The 17549-nt window shown below is 35.2% G+C and overlaps 1 protein-coding gene and 1 long non-coding RNA gene across 3 annotated transcripts in view; one reads left to right on the plus strand and one right to left on the minus strand.

The window, feature by feature from the left end:
• Ubx (ultrabithorax) overlaps positions 1-17549 on the plus strand; it is a 160685-nt gene that overhangs the window by 39468 nt on the left and 103668 nt on the right. The window lies entirely within an intron of this gene.
• LOC140742278 (uncharacterized) overlaps positions 1-17549 on the minus strand; it is a 70355-nt gene that overhangs the window by 30400 nt on the left and 22406 nt on the right. The window lies entirely within an intron of this gene.

Raw genomic sequence — 17549 nt, forward strand, 5'->3', positions numbered from 1 at the left:
AGGCTCGCACCCGAGAGCGTTTGTCTAGTGATGCGCTAATTGCCTTTACATTTATCGATAAATACATATATTTGGAAACACGTAATTATTGGTATTAAAAATAATTAATTCACTTTAGAGTAATAATCAATAAACAATAAAAGCCGTGTGTATTTTAAATTAAGAAATAGTAATTTATTGTTTTTCTTAATTATATACATAAGGGATGTTTCATGGTATATTAAGGTATCTTAAAAAATGTAGTAGCAAATGAATATGATGTCCTCGCAATGTTGAGTGGCCACTGCCTCCAACGACGCCTGCCTTAAATTAAAAGTAGGATCAAATGGACTTGAAAGTTGTTTACAATTACGTTGCTATTCCCAAGAAGTATCTAAGTTTCAAACAGTTCACATGTATTATTCACACCTCCAAATCATTTTTTTAGTAGAATCTTATAACACGCTACTTTGAATCGACTTTTGAGTGTCACATCACTAATTTATTATTTTGTTGCGTTGTAAGCTTTTATTATTTTATTGGGTCCGCCAACGTATAAAGCATGGCGTAACAAAAATTATTCCTTAATAAGTTTGGGATTTAAACTGATTTTGAGATAAATAGGCTACTGAATCCTACTGAAAGCAATCTCGTTGTTTAAATATTAAGTTCAGAGATTTTTTACTTACCTACTTTTACTTTTCTTAGGTATATAAATTTAAAGATATTTTGATTACATAATAACTTTAAAGGAATATTTGAACATTTTAAAGAAGTTTTTTTTTTAATCTATTTTTTAGATATGATGTAGGAAAAACAATTGGTAACTTATTTGTTATCTACAAATAAGTTACCAATTGTTTTTCCTAACAATGGTTTATTATAAGACCCCAGTGCAAGCTGTAGGTAAATACCCATTCAAGAAAACATCTTTAAATATCTGTAAAATAAATAGGAATTTTCGCAGCCAGTTTGTTATTCGCTAGATAGAGGCTGTTACGAATTTAAATGAGCCGAATAAACATAGGCGCTTCTATATAATAGATAACCGGAAACTGCCGAAAATGGCCCCAGTCTGGCACGACGCAACGTTGCGATGACCGAAACATGAGCGATAAATAATCATTAATTTAAATTCGATACTCACACGCACTAGCGATACGCCAATGATTTAAAGCCGTAAAATATTTGTTATGCCTAATTCAAACAGTGTAGAGAGCCTTAATAGAAATTATAATAGTGAGGAATCCGTATACGGATATCTCCTGTTAAAAAGTATTTGTGTGGTCTGATTAGAATGATAATAAGCAAGCTTTTATTTACTGTTATTCCGTTTGATTTCATCACATTAATCATTCATTGTATCTACCTACGGACACATAAAGAAAAATAATGTTTTAATGCCACCGTGTTTTTTCGTTTCGCGGGATTTGTTACCTGTTCGGATATCTACTCCATCTGTGTGCCACATAATATATTAAACACCCAATGACATTACGTGCCACCCTGAAGGCAACAAATTACAACTGATTTGACCGACAAACATTTTTTGTGTATGCCACATACCCCAAACAATGGTTTATCTGTCCTAAATGTGATTTAACAGGTAATTTTCCAAATAGATTACTTCTAAACAGAGCCAGATTTATGTTTGGACATAATGTAAATAGGTAGGTGAGCATCAGAATGAGGAACTACATTTATTTTCATTTACCACCATTTGTATCGCGGCTCCACGTGGAGATTACGTGATTTAACAAAGGGAGTGCTATAAATCTGTAAGGCCTGTCTTAGTAGGCTTTGTGGGCATTTTTGATATGTGCCTTTAAAAGCTTTTTTCTGTATTTAGATGAGAGTTCATTGTGTAATTCATTAGAGTGAGGGTAGGTCGCCGCAGAGCAGTGCCGCCCGCGGTCGATATCGAGAGATAACGCGCTATTTATTGCCGACCAATGAGATGTCCAACAAGGACGTGATATTTAAAATGGCTCACGAATTAGCTGCTACAAATAAGAGCGGAGTATAACGAGTGCCAATGAGTCTACAATTTGTTAACACTTGTACCAAGTCAATGCTTAATTTTGATTACATATAACTTTTTGTTCTATTAAATTATATTTATAATGTTTACTAAATTTTATTAAAAACATATTCATTAATATAGATATGGTAAATTATTATATGACATAATTAGGTATATATTTTTACATACCATCCATAACAATATCGGGCTTTATATTGTACCAAAAAAAACAAGTCTACCTACAAGATATACATACATACAATTCATTGGAAGATTCTTTTATTATAAAACAATTTCCGAAAGGTAGGATGGTCACAGGCTTAACAGGATCCTTTTGCCTGATTAACTAATTCAGTACAAAAATTGTTTGAACGCTGATAAAATGTAGTAAGACCACATGTTAATTCTATGAATTTTGACTGCCATCTAAAGCTAGCTAAGCGGACAAAAAGTGATACGTGTAGGTACATCGTTCTTGTATTTATCGCGTTACTCATCATTTCAATTCATTAGCAGTCTGATCACGTGTGAGCCATCATTCGCTTTTACAAATGACTAGACAGTCCTGTGGTAATGCTGAGGTGTGATTTTGATTGCACACCGGCTTCATAATAAATTAGCGCCGGCTATCTATTACTATTTGCTTTAATTTTGATTTAGCTGTTTTAAAAGCGTAGTTATTTATGATTTATTTACCTTTGATTAACGGAAGATACATAATTATTTCTAAAAAAATAGTTAATATGAGGGTAGGTACTTATAATTCAATTATTTTTATTTTAAACTACCTCAAAAATAACTACGTATTTAATTGGAGTATTTATTTATTAGTATTATAATATATTATCTGTATTTTATTTGCTTATTATAATTGAGGTTATTTTAGCAGTGTTACTTTGTAATGTTAGTCTCGGTAAGTTCACAATATTTTTATATTTGCTAAACACTAGTGGGTGGTCCCATAAACTCGTAGTCGCATTGTCTATTCTTGAATCGAACTTGCGATTTGCATCGACAACCTACTCGGCATACATATTCGCCAAGATAGGTAAGTAATTAGCACTCATGTCGATATCGATATTCTCATCAGGCGCTTCATTAGCTACCTACCGCTTCCGTTGTCTATGAATGTTTAAAAAATGACTAGGCCGTATTAAAAATGGCTGTATTTTTTTGTTTGTTTTTGGTTACAAAAAAGCGCTTTTGTATTGGATTTAATAAAGTAGCAAGTCAATACTTTACACTGCGGAGCAAACGTACTGACCTGACCGACCGCCAGCCGGGTAATACGTCACGGCTAGACAGTTGCCCCCTCCCCTGCTCCCACAGCTCCAGCTCAGTGTTAGACGGAGATGTCTGTATAACAAATAATGTTCGAGCGATAAAGATGGCATGAGATCGTAAAACATGGCGCATAGCGCCCCTTGATTTATTGTGGAGTGTGCCAAAGTTCGAATTTTATGTGTGCGTGACGTTCTTTCCAATTTTATACTGTGTAAATCTTTAATAAGGAACAAATCAAAAAATTTCATCCCATTTATTCACGTACGTACATAAATTTTAAAATTATTCATAGTAAATTTGAGCATGATAGCAATAAATATTTGACCCTGTTTCATAATTTTGCAGTCGTATAAATTTAAATTGACCTCATACATTAATTTCAACTGCCATAGCCATCGATTGTCTGTAACAGAGAACAAAGTAGTACGTACTATCTAAATTTGGTACGAAACTGGTAGTATGGGTAGTAACATAGATACAGCTGTTGTAACTATCTAACAATCTAACAATGTTCCAGTGGGAACAGATAGAGCATTGATATCTATGGACCAACACGCTGACTAATAAATGTTTAAACCCTTGTCCTTAATATAAACTAAGTAATTTTATACCCACCAATAATGTCTAACAAATAAAATGAATGTGAAAGTCATTTTGTTTCTTGCACTTTCAAGGGTTTCCTGATCAACTAATCATAAATTTTCATATATGCAGTTTTCTAAATACAGATTAACATAGAAGTCGAAAAAAAAAACAATAAAAAAAGACAAAAAAACTTACAAAGCTCGAGGAAATAATGAAAAATAATAATAATATGTTGGCTATTTTTTTACAAATGATATTACTAGCAAAAATCGAAATAAAAGTAGAATCAAGTAAATCCGCAAGCAAAGCTAGTAAAAACGGATAATAAATTCAAACAAGCCATTAAGAAAGGTTCTAAGTTTTTGAATAGAGTGACTGAGTCGCGTGTCGTTGGAATTCATTTGCGTTGCATTAAATATGCTTTACGACTATTACTAGAAGTGGAGTTTTCAGTAAAAACTGATTTATCTGCAATGTTCGCAACTGTTCATGCAATTTGTTTATGTCACTGTCTTTAATCTAATTGCGGTTTTATTCATGTTGCCTAGAGTTTCTTTTATTAGTTAAAGATCTAAGACTGTTGTGTATTTCAATATAAGTACAACGATATGTAGGTGTTTAGATATCGTTATATCAATTATCCAATTAAAGCTTTGAATACCTTTACGTGATTGAAAACAATAGGTATGATTTTTTGCAATGTAACGCTAATTTATATTCTACGGAATTAGCTATTAACCATTGATGATGACGTGAATGATTGACAAACATAGCCTTATTGTTTATGGAACCTGTAATTAAAAAACTGCAGTTAAGACGCAAGTAATAAACTCTGAAAAAAATAAAAAAGTCCTTTTTTATTTTATGTAGAGACGACATTGAGTATCTATTGTTGTATAGTTTACAACTACATTTTCTCTGGGTTACGCCGCTGTATGCTTATAAGACGCCCCTAACGTTGCGTAACATGAACTTTATTGCTTCGTATAAAATATGAAAAGTCGTCCTCATTAAGCGGTTGTTAGATGGGAGCGGAATGAGTAATTTGCTAAGTAAAATGTATGACGTGTACGGTGGTGCCGTAAAGTTCTCTGTTCCTCGCTAGGTGGTCCTTACTCATAGTGGTGTAATTTATTGGGCGACCCGGCAAGCTCGCACATATTCGGTAACATCTGTCAGGATACTATTTATCTCGGAGGAATTTACTCCGATTGTTACGTAACGGGACGTTCTGTACATCTAGATATGTATATTGTGCGTATCCATTGACGCTTCAATTGAGATAGGGCCTTTGTTGCTATGCAGAAAGCAATTATTAGAAAAGGATTTTTGGAGTGAAAACTTCTTTAGCGGCGTAGTACACATTTTGTGATGGGTAAAAATGTTAAAGTCGCGTCAGGACACGTGGCCTGACCAAAACTTCGTAAGACGGCAAAGCAAACTACAAAAGCCCAGATGTCATTCGTGACAGCATAAATATAAATATTTATGTTTGAATTCCTTGCAAAATGAGCACAATAGGAACTTAAACAACACGCTTATAAAATCACAAATGTGTTAAAAATCTTTTATTAGCATTCTTAACACAAAGACATATTTATGAAAATCATAGGTACTCGGACATCCCTATGTCCCTACATACACCTAACTAAAATATTTCAACTGTCCAACCATCTATCGTTGGTAAAAATAAAGAACAAAAATATGAGCGCCGAAATTCGCAGTAAAATTTTTTGACCGCACCATAATTATAATTGGTGACAAATTGAGCGTGATAGTAGGTGTGTTACGAGCGAGCATTGTTCATCCGATGACAAATAATGGCAGATAATACCACACTATCGGGTGTTTCGCGTGAATTTAGCACTATGTTGCGAGCCAATATTCCACTTGATAATAAACACGACTCATAAACCTATACGTATCACAATTGTAGCTCTATTCGCTTATTTTTAAGTTAATTGCAAATGTATTGATAATGTTTTAATAAGATAGCCACGTAATAAGTTATTGTGTTCCTTAAGTTATTAATAACACAAGTTGATAGGTGTGGAGTTATGTGTGACATTGTTAAGATAAAATGTTAATGCTTACTGGTTTTTATAGACACTTATTTTACAGCTGTGTTTATAGAGTTCCTGGTTTTCTTTGCCAATTATCACTTAGCACCTACACATGAACTCTTGCAATTCTTTACACGACACAATTACCTTCATCAACATCATCAACAACCCATTATCGTCCCACTGCTGGGCACGGGTCTCTTCTCAGAATGAGAAGGATTAGGCCATAGTCCACCGCGTTGGTCAAGTGCGTATTGGTAGACTTCACATACCTTTGAGAATTTTTTTATAAATCTCTCAGGTATGCAGGTTTCCTCACGATGTTTTCCTTTACCGTTTAAGCAAGTGATAATTAGTTTCTAATACGCACATAATTTTGAAAAATCAGTGGTGGCCTGGGATTTAAACCTCGGACCTTCGATCGAGAGGCCGAGTTTCTTAACCAGTAGGCTATCACAATTACCTACCTACTGTAAAAGGCAAAATCGAACGGATAAAATCAATTCAGGATAAAGGTTATTGAAATATTTGAAGATCGGAAGCTATGAGGAGGCATAAAAAGATATGCCGCTAATCGGTTTCGCATTGCGATTGGCGGAAAATATCTGATGTAATGGAATTCTCTGGCGGAAATATTAACTACTGTACGCTTCTACTATAAACCACACATTATTGCAGAAGTGCGGTAAAAAAAATCAATAGCTGTAGGTACCTAGATATTTAATTCGCTTAAGCAGCGGTCACCATCGGTCTGATACGCGGAGGGTTCCGGGTTTGAACCCCGGTCAGTCAAATCATCATCATCATCATCATCAACAACCCATTACTGTCCCACTGCTGGGCACGGGTCTCCTCTGAGAATGAGAAGAATTAGGCCATAGTCCACCGCGCTGGCCAAGTGCCTATTGGTAGACTTTACATACCTTTGAGATTTTTTTTTTATAAATCTCTCAGGTATGTAGGTTTCCTCACGATGTTTTCCTTCACCGTTTAGCAAGTGATAATTAGTTTCTAATACTCACATAACTTTGAAAAATCTTTCTTCGTATCTTTGTTACATCCATGTGCTCATAACTCAGGGAATCTCAGTATGGAGCTATGAGCGTAGACAGCATTAGGTATAATCTATCAACAAGTCTGGTTCTTATAACCAGTTCTTTATCCCATACTAAACCAGTATTACTTCCTAAAAGTTTCCTGGACAGTCTTGGTTTTAAATAACCGATAATGTCTATATCACTTGGCACAGAGCCTATTGCTGTCAATGAGTGAATTAACTAATTCGTAATGAACTCAGTACGCAATTTATTTTCAATAGAAATGTAGTGGCGTTATAAACGGTACCTACTCCAAATAAATATATGGGCGGCAATGTTTGAAGTTATTTAGCGATATTCAAAATACAGAAGGCCGGACAGCGCATTAAAATTTTATGTGCCATGGGTTTTTGGATGAATAATTCTATTATTTAAACAGCATAGCACCAAATATAAAACATGGGTGGCCAATAAATGCGGAGTCAAATTTATTGTTCCTGATATTAATATAAAGTAGTATTTAATAGTATGTTAGTTTTTGTTATTGAATTTGGTTTGGTATTCCCACATGGATCGGCAATAACACGTGAACTATTGAGGGTCCAAGATTCGAAGTCGGGCCAGGTAGATATCACAATATCGAATTTATAATAATATGACTACTCCTCTGAGTCTGTATTTGTAATTCCGTAAGCCCGACGCAATAAGCTTAAAATTTTACTTTTGTAAACTTATTTAAAAATATAAATAATTCCTTTAAAAATTTTAGCTAGCGATGTAGATCACTTATAATTATTTCAAGCCTACTATACATTGCGTAATAAAGCAAAATTTACAAACGAGCAAACTTTGAACGTCACGTTAAGACTGTTCACGGTAAGTCGTGACTCTCGTGACTGAAGCCCGATCTGACAAACGTTAGGTGCTTGAGCAAGACCTCCAACAGTTAGTTTTATCTCCGACTGCGTTCGTAAGTCTATCTAGATCGAAATATTGGCTCCAATTGTTTGGTGCAAACATTGGTTGTTATTTGTGGCGACTACTGTTTGATATATGTCTGTTTTGGTGGATATGATTGGATTAGGCCTTGAACGTATTCAGTTGAAAGTACCATATATGTACCTATATAGTACTATAAAGGTACATGTACTTACTACAATCTAAACTCCGCACAAATGTATTTTTTCATTCACTAAAATGAATGACTACAGAGCCCTTAATTATGCATACTTCGACACGCACTTTTTAATATCAAAATATTCATAATACACATGTAGTAAGTTCCCGAAATAAAATATCGCGCACGAGTCTGCGTAAAATAATACGTACGCATCAATCTCTTATATTAGTACGGAGCTCGGCGGAACAACATAAAAACTTCCTCAACTTTCCTATACGAGGCAGTAAATCTCGCGTTTTTTAATAGATAAATAGGGCCTCGCACAAACGAGCAATATCGCATTATTTGGCCCTCCCTCAGGAAAGGCCCTCCTGATAAAGCCACCTTACCTCACACCCTTCATGTTAATGTACTCCGCCAGACGGTGACAACCATTTTTTGGCCCACTTGGTTACATTATGGAAGCTATAAAGAGTATTTCAAATTATATTTTCCGTGTCCATTAAAAGGAGATGTGCCCGTCTCGCCGTTATTTAAAAGTAACTTTTGCTGTTGAAGCAAATTTTGTACACGATTATAATTCATTTTTAAATTATTCACCGTACGCCTAAGTAACCGTAACTTGACGGAAATTTATACCTTTTTGTTAATGTTAAAACAGGTAGCTGTTAATTTAAAAAAGTAGTTTACGAAACAACAATTGTCCGCCGTTGTCGGTCTTTAGGCGGCACAAAAGTTAGCTCACCGTGCAAGGTAATAAAATGTTCAAAACTTCGAAAAAATATGCCGTCATAAACAAAGCGCTTCGGATGCAAAGTTAGATAAAGAACATCTCACACACCTGAGCTAGAAAATTGCTTTTTTCTAAGCGCCGCCAGTTTTTTACGCAACTTTCTCCAAGAATAAAAGAAGTTTCGTGGAAGAACTTTCTTATTTTTTTTCTGAGCGGACGTTGAGGCGTAAATCATATCTGGATCCGTATGATATGACGGGTCGCAAATGCAAGAAATGTGGGGACAATAAAAATATTGTGACACGTTTTTGGGAACAATTGTTTCGGCCTTTTTGTTTTGGTGAAAGCTTTTTAGGCGAACAAAGGTTAAAATGTTGTTTTGTGCTAGCCAGTTTGTAAAATTTCACGGCTATGGCGAGGTCAATTTATCCTTATTTTAGCGTTAGGTGCTGTAACTTATTACCACAAACGCATAAAACAGCGGACCCTTATCACAACTAGTTAAAAACTAATTACCGGGGTGACACCACCTTTCCATAAATCTAGCGGCTCCACCGAATTGCCTTGACAAAAGTTATTTTTAAGAAAAATCCCTTGAGGCTGCTCCACCTCGCCCCGCGCTCCTCCCGCCTTCAGAGGAATTTATCACGATTTATATTCATGGCATAACAACGTGAGCCAGTTTAGGGCGATACCGTTTAAATTACAAACTGCTAAATAAAACTTGTCTAGTTGTACAATATTTATGTGTGGAAACATTTGAATCATCTGTTCTGTAAACCTTGCACGAATTGTGGCCTCTTGATTTGAAATGTTTGCTACGTTTTCTACTCAAATGGCTATCTTAGAAGCTATCGTAACGTAACACATATGTCGAGAAACTCTTACCGTGTTTTAATTGTAACTGTTTAAATAGATATGAAACATTTTGTATAGAATGAGATGAAACAATATTTAAGTAAATTTATGTAATATTTAATTTAAAACTTCAGTCTGGTTATAAAAAGCGTTGATAGTCCCAGAAGTACGAATTTTTAGAATTTAGGTCTCCCACGCGTCCTCTTTATGAAGCCTATATGCCTGAGTGTTTCACAAACTTTTATACACCGCCAGCAAAAGCAATAGGCTAATGAATTAGACAATTCGAAAATAATACACTAAAGTAGAGGACAGTTGAGAGATACTCGTAGCTAGTCTCAGTACAAAACCATTTCGTGCCCATCCCTTGAATTGCATTAAGCACACATACATTAATTAACTAAGTAAGGGGCACATTAATCAAGGATCCTTTACAGTTCGCCGCGTGGTACACGTAAATCGGGCACCATATGGCTCCGAATGTTTCAAACAGCGACGGTAACTCTTGGACGGAACTACAAATCAAATGTGGTTTAGCGCCGGAAGCGCTTAGTGTCGCTACGGCAACTGTTTAAGGGTCATTACTTATTGGGTAGATACCTGGTTTGATTTGAGGGTGCAGTGATAAATTCTGACCTTACTGGGATGTGAGTTGAAAATAGAAGTATAAGCTGTGTAGTTAAAGAAGTAGATTCCTTATTATAATACTCCTTTTGTTTATTTTACATGAAGTCCTACGATTAAATTATTTGGTTTCTTTAATTTTTAATTAAGTCTATTGATTGTGTACCTACACAGTTTATTACTTTTCTTAATGCATACCAGAATAAATCGGTGATTTCAACAAGCCAATTTCCTAATATATAATTTAGTTCTGATTTTTATGATACTTTATAAAACCCTTCATTCTAAAATATTGATAACAGTAGAGCAGAGTTAAGATTTTAGTTATTTAATGTTATACTCTTTACCATCGTCTTTGTAATTTATGTTTGATTTATTTTATAAATGAAGAGGAATTAGATGCCGACCATATAAAATTTGCCACTATTTTATATAGGTGCATATTAGGTACATAATACTTAAATGAGAATACACAATAGTCATATCTAATTACTATTTTAGAAATGTTTTAAATCAAATGACACTGCCTCTACTGTTAAATATCGGAAAGATATTAGCTCGAGTTTGAAGGGGTGTACTAGCAGGGCACCGTTGGGGGTGGTTCTACCATAATTGATGAGGTTCTTAGCTCAGCAGGGAAGCGTGGAATTATCATTGCGCCACGACACTTCGGTACAAGCCCTCATTAATTTGTGATTAGCCCGCAGTTAGAAGACTTGTGGAGGCTTTCTTCTAATTAGATAACCAGCTTCTTTTAGGGGTTCGAGGAAGGAAATGTGTGCATTTTTTGGGATTCCATTTTGTTTGTAGCTATAGTGATGTCACTGATGTAGGCTTACCATTAGTAATATAGGATAACCATTAGATGTTTAAGTGCCAAACTTGCATGTATATCATCTTATGAAAAGTGGTTACTGCCGCCCATGAATATTTGTGTACGTTGGTTGGTCCCTCTAATGATAAATTTCTCTTCTCAGTTTTTATTGTTTTATATTTTTAGTACAAATTTTCGCCATGGAACTTAGTGCTACCCAAAGGAAGTTCCGTCAAAAAAAATAGTCTAATATCTTAAAACTCAACGCATCCCCAATAAATATCTTAAGCATCGTTTACCCGGAATGAGGCAAAAACGTTATTCCCCCATACTGTTTATTTAAAGGTGGATTTGTACGATATTTATTCTCATACGCATGCTTGGGGGAATCCGTTTCTTATCAAACGGAAGTTTAAAATGTTGTTCAAAGTTTAGTTGTTTGTTGGTTTGATTATGGACCATTAAACTTATAAAAATGTACTATGTCATCTAAATTATTACATATTTTACACTTTGATTGTTACCAACATAAAAAGAAGTTCGACATCTTCTTTTTAATATATCACAAGATATTAGTAATCAGACTATACTATAACATTAGCCTCACGTTATCATTCTGGTTAATACTAAACTGCCAGCTCTATAGGTACTTTCTTTATATAAGTATATGAATTTCATTACTTTTTCATTTAAATTACTGACCTAAACCTCATTATAATTACGATAAAATATATATATCACATCTTATTGTTCCTATTATTACGGAAATGCCAGCTAAACGTAACATATACGAATTTTGCTTAAATTTGTTACTCCCTTGTGTCATCAATATTTCTCCAGCTAAGTGGTCTCGCTAAGAAAACCTACATATTAGATTAATTCGGTTAGAGGGGGTTCGGAGCCAATTTGTCTGATTGCTGCCGATACCGATGTCAATTTAGTTGAGTTACCTATGTATCTTGGTATGGGTTTACAATAAATTCAGACCCCATTCTTACGTCCCTATCAATAAATATTTGCGCATGATCAATCCAATAAAGTTGCACAGTTGAATTATTTTTTATTTATTTAGACTTGCTAAATGGATTGTGTAGGGGTGTATTTTACATTGTCCGAAGTCTTCAAGTAGAAAAAATAAATAGCAAACATTTCTTAAGCAAATTGAAACATAATCGCTAGGTGTAATATTTTTACGCAACAGTGATAGCTGCAAAATTCAATAAAAAAGTGTCACCATAGGTATATTCTATTTTAAAGAAATTATAGAAAAATATAAGAGATTGCTGCGTTTTGTTTCCGATACTGATTCCGCCTAGCCATTTCTAAGGGAGGCTTGAGAAATCAAAACATTTTTCATAAGATCTCCAAAATATTGACTGCACGTACCATTACCCACGTAAAGTGCTATTTACAGCGGAAAAGGTGGAACTCGTAAAATAATCAAGTAGCACCTCATAGACTGTAGGGCAAATTGTTAATTAGAAAGGTTACGTATCCCGACCCCACCGGCCATTACCATCAACCGGTACACGCCTCTTTCGGGTAAACGCACCAAATCTCGACGAGGGGAAAAATCAAACAGTAAATATCGGAAAGCAATCCGAGGTGATTCTATTAGATTGAGTTAAGTTAAGCAGGCTTTAAGGCCCTTAGGCTTAGTTTGTGGACGGCGAGATTTATATGGTGGCGCCTAGAGTTTAAAGCTAGATTTCAGGTTAAGTGTACGTTTTCTTTATCATTTTTATATACAGGGTTTATCAAAATCGGCCTCGTAAATCATTTCAGCATTATTCGCTAATCCTTATAGTTTGGGATTTCACCCTGAACACCCGTTTGAAAAATTCACCCTGTATTGGAAAAAAATACCTAATATTATGCATCATAGTAGAAGACTTTTCTTAAGATGAAATTCTTTAATTTTTTTTAAATTGTAATACCTATGTGTAAGAAATGAGTTACATAGAATGGAAAGATATATTTTATTAATTTGAAATCATATGCAGCCAATTAAAATTTACAAGCATTACTATCCCACAAACTTACAAAAGACCAAATTAGTGTTAAGAAAAGGCACAAAGGTTTCGCATACGTAAGTTGTTTCTTCGCGTGCCTGAGATGAATCTGCCACTGCGAGCTCGAGGTGTCTCTATCTAAATAGATCTCATGCAATGAGACCCTCGCCTTTTCACACTTCGCACTCTTAATTGGCACTTAGATATTATACTGTACTCAGTTTGTTATTCCAATGGGTAGAATTCAATGAACGAGAGGTTAAACGTTTAAAGGCGTTGTAGGTATTAAATTACTAGGTAATTCTATTCCTGCAATTTATCGCTCAAATTATGTTGGGACAAAGATAAATCATATACTTGCTTATAATCTGCAGTAATTGACGTCAATTAAGGTTTATTCCTGCCTATAAAATTCTAATATCATAATCTCTTAATATAAAATACATTTAGCTACGCTTCAACTTTTTAAATTGTAATCATTATTTTCATACTATATATTTTTTTAACTTAATGCAAATTATCTAAACCAAATAGGTCTTACTCTAGTCACATAAATCCTTGTTATTATATCTTAACTATGTTAACTTGGTAGGTAGAGTTCTACGTATGATCTGACTAGTTTCATCAGCAAGTTGATCGACACTTTCAAAGTGACATAGTCCTCTCCCTTTTATTTTTAAGTTCTCTATTCTTTGCTTCCATACTGGCTCTGGTTAGTTCTTCAAAATCCTGGCGCAGTCTGTAAAATCTTTATTATAGAACTTAATATTAAATATAGTTAACTTTTAAATTCCTTACTTATATTTTAATTTAATATGGCCAAAAGGTATGCAGAAAGCTCTACTACGATCCCGAACGGGTTGCGAGTAACTCCTCGATCGAGATAAGCCGTCACATTCAAGATATTTAAATCGATTTTCCCCAATTTTCCGCGGGCGGGTGCGAGAGAGGCCCAAGTAGAATTGCCACATTGTCAATATTTGCAGGATTTTCCTATTAATACGGGCGCTTTACGTTTTCCGTGCAGGAACTTTTCATTTGGGACATTTTTGTCGGATAAATATTGAAACTCTATATTAAATAATATATTGTTTAAATTATTCCTATGTTTAAATTATTGGTTACAATAAAGATAAATTCATTACAATTCACTCCAACAATTAAGGTATCTAAATCCTCGTAAATATGTTAAAATTACTTCATGTCAATTCTCTTCAAGAAGTGTTGCAAATGTAATAGGCGAGGGTGACTGCTTTCCACCAGGTAGCTCGACTGCCTTATCGTTAGGTATAAATATAAAAATATCAATATATTTATTACTTTATTATTTCAGTTAAAAAAAACCAATCAAGTATCTACTTCAATTGTAAATTCTAGGTAGTTAACTAAATAAGTTACAGCAAAGATATCTTCAAAATTTCAGATGAAATATGTGAGATTTTCGTTTTATCCTCCCAAACACTGAACCCGTGGTATCACTAGGCCCGGGTCTATTTATCCCGTGTCGCGGCGGGACCGGCCGCTATTGTTCGCCAAATGAACTGCCGCTGTACTGTACAGTCTGAACACCATGCTTACACTGTGTTCGGGACCCGGATTCGAATTCGATACCTGTTTGTTTATGAGCTCTGTATATGTCAACTTTACATGATAACTTTACATACGAACTATGAATCGAAGTTTATTTGTAAGAAAAACTATCAGAATATTTTATTTAAGAGCATTAGCCGTTACTGATGTCCAGGTAAAGAACTGTGCTTAACTTTAAAGCTGATAGATTTTATCGTCCTACAGCTGGGCACGGGTCTCCTCTCAAATTGACAAGGGTTAGGCCATAGACGCACTGGCCAATTGCGAATGGTAAACTTCACATATCTTTGATATAATTTTAAACATCTCTCAGCTATTCAGGCTTCCTCACGTTACTTTATACATAATAGGGACATACGTTTGAGAAATAAATTTTCAGCTATCGAATATTCCAGGACGACTCCGTTTTCTATCTAATATTATAAAAAATCTAAAGAGCTATATGAACAATTATATCTAAAAGTCAATGGCACTTGTATCGACCCTCTGGAACCCTTTAAATACTCTTTAATTAAGGAGTTTCGCGTATTTCTCCCAACCGGAACCTATTTGTTGGGCCGCTATTTAAAACATTCGCCTTCTGTTTACATAGATCAGATACGTTCAACAAAGGCTTTTGTAATTAAGAAAGATATTTTAAGTTGCCGCCGGCTTGCCTTTATACGCGGAATGAATCTACTGGATTAAGTGCGTTTCAAGTTTTGTTAGATGTGCGGTGGGTTCCCAAGGGATATACATCTTTGTTTTAGCCAATTAAAAAGGTTAAGAATTAGTTTAGTATCACTCTATATCGATAATGTTGATGTAGTTTGTATTAAATATCTATAATATCAATACAAAATCATAACAAATATTGTTACCTATATGGTATCTCCTTACGCACTCGTAATAACGTTCATAAATTTTCACCTTTTGTATTAAAACATGGGAATACATACCCTCCATTGGACCAATATCCCAAAGATGGATGTAACACGCAACGCAGTATATTCGAACAGCTCACAAAAATAAATTTCCCGGTCCAACCCCAATTTAGGAGTGCATTATTTTCGCTTTCACAGACATCCGATACAATTAAAATCTTCTTTAATTAAGGGATGGCGATGAATCATTTGCACGTGGCGCACAGTTTTCCATGCGTGCTCGAAGTAACAGAACGACTTAGCTAAATCAGGGCTTAAGGGAAAATCGCTCATCCCATACACACGTAAAGCTCAATTTTGGTACTGATTTCGATCGTGTTTAAGACAGGTCTATGTTTTCCGGTATCTCTTTTCACGTTGTCGCTGTTTCGTTATTTACCCGTACGTGAGGGATGCCGGCAATAAATAGGTGCGCACAAACATATTTGACGTTTACAAATACCTCCCAAATTGGTTTCCTTGGTGTGACTGGCTATTATTACAAGCTTTGTTTATTTATTACGTTACTGTGGTAGCTTGTATCAATGTTAGGGGGTAAGTTTGTTAGGGGATGCTTTATATTACTTTCTTATCATGTTAAGCCAGTAGCATAATTATGTACCTACGTAGGTACTTAGAAGAATATTAATTTCGTGAGCCGATTTTATAACGAGCTAAAAAAATAGTTATATAACTGTTGAGCCACTCAAAGCAGACGCGAGTTTATTTTAAAACATGCATTTAGCATAAACACAAGTTTATAATTTTAGAATACTCGTACAACACAAAGAACCGAGTACATCGTTTATGTTTACAATGCGTCTTGACTGAAAGGAATTGCGGCCGTCGCGCGATTTACGATTCCCTTGTTAGTTGCGTTCTCGCAAATAACTTATTTAGTCTATGATTCAACTGATTGCAGCAATAAAACTGTATTAGTAAAAATTAAAATTCATTTCGAATGTTCCCACGCATTTTAGATGTCAGGTTAATCAGCGGGTATGAATAAATATGTTTGAGAGTCAGTGGCTGAAAATTGGCGGAAAAAAATAGATCATGGTGCAAACGAGGTGCGACTCGCAATCCGGGCGTGCCGGGTGTCCGGGCGTCCGCCGGGGGTTGTAATTCAAGTGACAAATATCGAAGGCCACAATTCATATTTCTGCTATCTCGGCGCTTGTGTCGCCATCTGTGCCGCAGGGACGCTCGCCATTGGTTCTCCATCAACCGACGGTATGATCTATTTTTGTTGGGAATAAAACATTGTTTTTTCCTTCGGGAAATGTTTTATAAGTATTTTTAGGGTCGGTACGTGACGTGTTATTTCGAGCGGTTTAGGGGGATCCGTTTATGTGGTAACGAAAAAGTCCATTAGAAATTGTATCGGGAGTGTCTTTCTATCAGATAACGAATATTGATGGTGATTTGAGCAATAAAAATAATTTTCGGTGAAAACAAAGTGCAGTTAATCTTTCCATGATTTAAATTTCATAGTCGGAAACTGTATAGTCGGAAAATAGTATTGTGTGCACAGCGCATACATTATCGAGATCGAATTTCACGTGCCCATATAATTTTAAGCTCGTAAAGCCCGAACAATAATTCACTGGGAGCATTTGCGGAAAATGCATTTTATTGTTAAAACGTGAATTTTATTTATCGTCGACAACCCGTGGTGGGTTGCAGTGGGCTGGAGGGGGTTGATTTGCAGTAGCTGCGCATCGAAGCCACCCTTTGGCACGGATTATTTATACTAAAGGTAATTTCCCGGGTTCATTATTGGGAAATGCAACATTTGTGCATTTCACGGGTTGTCATTTGCAGTTCATTAAAAATAAACTTCGACCGCAATGTATTCGGCCAATATATTCCCGATTTTATGACGTTCTGCCGCTCGGCTTTATTATCTGTGACACTGACAAAAA

This window comes from Epargyreus clarus, unplaced genomic scaffold, assembly GCF_041222505.1.
Source record: "Epargyreus clarus isolate Ecla_fem2 unplaced genomic scaffold, WU_Ecla_fem_2.2 ptg000005l, whole genome shotgun sequence".
Taxonomy (NCBI): domain Eukaryota; kingdom Metazoa; phylum Arthropoda; class Insecta; order Lepidoptera; family Hesperiidae; genus Epargyreus; species Epargyreus clarus.